This window comes from Rhagoletis zephyria, unplaced genomic scaffold (assembly GCF_001687245.7).
Source record: "Rhagoletis zephyria isolate East Lansing unplaced genomic scaffold, Rhagoletis_zephyria_1.1 Rzeph_scaffold_01364, whole genome shotgun sequence".
NCBI classification, from domain to species: domain Eukaryota; kingdom Metazoa; phylum Arthropoda; class Insecta; order Diptera; family Tephritidae; genus Rhagoletis; species Rhagoletis zephyria.
Window position 1 is genome coordinate 30,213 of NW_016158448.1, and position 3,765 is coordinate 33,977.

Sequence of the window (3,765 nt, forward strand, 5' to 3'; positions counted from 1 at the left end):
AAAGCATTTTATTATCGAATTTTATTTACATATCTATTACTGAAGCTTACAATTAAAAATAAAATTATGAGCCTAGTAAAGAAAGCTTCTTCTTATGATCTATAACACATGGCAACAAAAATGGGGAAAAATTTGTTGCGGCAAATGTTACAGCTGTTTTTGATTGACTTATCAGTGCTGATTACGAATCCATGAGCATAAGGTTTCCATCAGCTCCAGATTTTGTGAAAAACGAGGTCAAAATGTCAAAAAATCGTTTTTTTTTTGCAATATTTTAGAAGCTCTAGAAAAGAAACAAAAGGCGGTATTGGGCTTAAATTAAAGCTAGAAGTCTCGACTACTATCCCTGAAAATACCACCCCTACACCTTGACCTGATGGTCACTTATAGTCATTTATTGAACAGCAAAACCTGATTTTGTGCGAAGTTTGAGTACCCACCGCAATTAAACAAAAGGGGATAGAGCCTTCCACTTGGGCTGAAATTAAGGCTTGAACTTTCAACTACAATCGCTTAAAATACCATCCCTGAACCTTAACCCTAAGGCCCCTTATAGTTATTTATTTAACAGCAAAAACTGATTTTGGCAAAACTTATTTATTTTTTCAATAGCACAGTATTTATTCCAGTATTTTTATATTGCTCAAAAAAAGTAAGTGCGCCTAGGCCACACTAGAGAAGTGAAACTAACGTTACTTATCTATTTTGTCTCATTACCAATGTATATATAACACATCTGCTTTTGCTGAAGGTTATATTTTTTCTCTTTTTTCTATCTAGATCCCTACCTCAGCAAAAACTGATTTTGGCAAAACTTATTTATTTTTTCAATAGCACAGTATTTATTCCAGTAGTTTTATATTGTTCAAAAAAAGTAAGTGCGCCTGGGCCACACTAGAGAAGTGAATCTTACGTTACTTATCTATTTTGTCTCATAACCAATGTATACATACACACATCTGCTTTTGCTTAAGGTTATATATTTTCTCTTTTTTCTATCTAGATCCCTACCTCTACCCCTGTTCATTTTATTAACATTCATGTTATTCTGTTTATCCATTATATTCATTTTTATCTTTATACCCTATCGATAACAAAATCGATGTCAAATTAGATACAAATTTCAACGGCAACATCGATAATACCATTCGTAGCAAAATCGATAACAAAATCGACAAATATCGACAGCAAAATCGATTAATATCGATAATAAAATCGATAAATATCGATAAGAAAATCGATAAATTCGACAACAAAATCAATAAGTATCGATAACCAAATCGATATATATCGATAACAAAATCGATAAATATCGATAACAAAATCTATAATTATCGATAAAAAATCGATAAATATCGACAACCAAATCGATAAATATCGATAACCAAATCGATAAATACCGATAACATAATCGATAAATATGGATAACAAAATCGATAAAAAATATCGCTTACAAAACCGTTAAAAATATCGATTACAAAAATCGATAACAAATCAATAAAAATATCGATAACAAAATCGATAAAAATATCGATAACAAAACCGATAAAAATATGGATTATTTTATCGATAAGTCTCCAGAATCCCCAAAATTTCTAAAATCCCAAAATAGTTCCCAGATTGAGTCTCTGTGTGTCGCTCTATATCCTTTCCTCATCAATTACCTTTATTTAAATCTTACTTCGCCTATCTTCGTCTTTACTTTTATCGGTATCCTCATCCTCATCTTTGTTTTTACTTTTATGTTTATCATTTTCTTCGTCTACATATTCCCCTTCACCTTTGCCCTTATATATATAAGTAAAGTGTTTAAATTTACCTTGGTCTTCATTTTTGCCGTTATCTTTACACATCTTTGGTTTTGTTTTTATTTTACCTTTGCCTTTATCCTCTTCTTTATCTATGTACGTACTCACCTTTACTTTCTTGTATTGGTATTTTTCTAAGTTTTATTCTTAAACCTTTTATTAGCAATTTTTTGTTAAATTAATACCATACACTCAAGAAGCACTTGTTTCAGCCCCAATAATTTCCGTTGCACCATTTCCGTGTGAAATTTCCGTTGAATTTGCCAATTTACTCCCAACCAACCAACCGCCGCTAAAGAAGTTTCACTTCAATAAATGACTTTTAGTGACCATCAGGTCAAGGTGCAGGGATAGTAGCCGAGAGTTATAGCTTTAATTTAAGCCCCAGTTAAAGGTTCAATCACCTTTTGTTTTTTGTGCTTCTTCTTCTTCTTTTTTGGCGCTGTAACCGCCTAAGCGATTTTGGCCGAGTTCAGCAAAGCACGACAGTCATTTCTCCTCTGTGCCAACTGACGCCAATTGGAAACGCCAAGTGAAGCCAAGTCCTTCTCCACCTGATCTTTCCATCGCAGTGGACCGTAAATCTTCCGCAAAATCTTTCTCTCAAACACTCCAAGAGCCGCCTCATCGGATGTGGTCATTGTCCAGCACCGGCATGATGAGTGACTTATAAAGAATGTACACGAAAAAAACTGGTCGCACATAACCAAGCATAGCTCGGTTAATCATAACATTAAAATAAAAATCGGTAGACACTTAAAAAGCTGGAAGCATTTTCCACCTTACTCCATCATTTCTTTTTAGTAACAAAAATCAGTGTAGAAACGAGGACCAAGAAAGAAATCGATCGCGAGTTAATATTGCGCAAAAAGCTGGAAAATCCCAGCATGTTCCATAACGACATCGCAAAAAAGCTAAAATTTCCAAAGTCTACCGTGACTTATGTGCTTAAAAAATACAATGAATGTTTATCTTTAAAAAGGAACCCTGGTAGTGGCAGAAAAAAAGGATTTGCTTGCGAAATTAAGGCAAAGGAAGTGTTATCTGCTTTTAAGAAAAATCCTGGACTTTCGGTAAGAGATGTCGGCAAAAAATTAAACATGTCGTCTTCGTATATACAAAAAGTATGCAAAACAGCAGGACTACGTTCTTACAAAGTGAATGCAGCACCTAATCGCAACGGTAAGCAAAATTTGTTGGCGAAACAACGTGCTCGGAAATTGTACGACAGTCTCATACAAAAATTTGGCTGTATTGTTATGGATGACGAATCGTACGTAAAAGCCGATTTTAAACAAATCCGGGGCCGCGAATTTCACACTGCAAATAAAAGAGGCAATGTTGCAGATAAATATAAAAACAAAAAGTTTGACAAATTTCCCAAAAAGTTTCTCATTTGGCAGGCAATTTGCCAATGCGGCTTCAAAAGTGATCCTTTTGTAAGCACTGGTACAATTAACCAAGAAATTTATGTTAAGGAGTGTCTGCAAAAGCGACTTTTACCTCTTATACGGCTTCATAAAGATCCAGTGCTTTTTTGGCCTGATCTCGCGATATGTCATTACGGAAAAATGGCTTTAGGATGGTAACATAGAAACAAAGTGTATTTTGTAGCAAAAGAGGTGAATCCACCTAATTGTCCAGAGCATCGGCCGATCGAAACCTACTGGGCCGTTATGAGATCCAAACTTCTTAAGACCCACAAAGCTGTAAAAAACGCACAACAATTCAAAAATAAATGGCAGCTGGTTTCCAAGGAAATCACTGAAACTTCTGTGCAAGGGCTAATGAAGGACATAAAGTCAAAATTGCGATCGTTTGCTTATTACAAAGAGAATTAACTCTTTTTTAACGAATTTCAATAAAACTAAGTTTAGATGTAAATATATGTAAATATCGTTGAATTCCATTAATATATTTATGTTTTACAATTTTGGCCGCTGAGCACAGAGAAAAA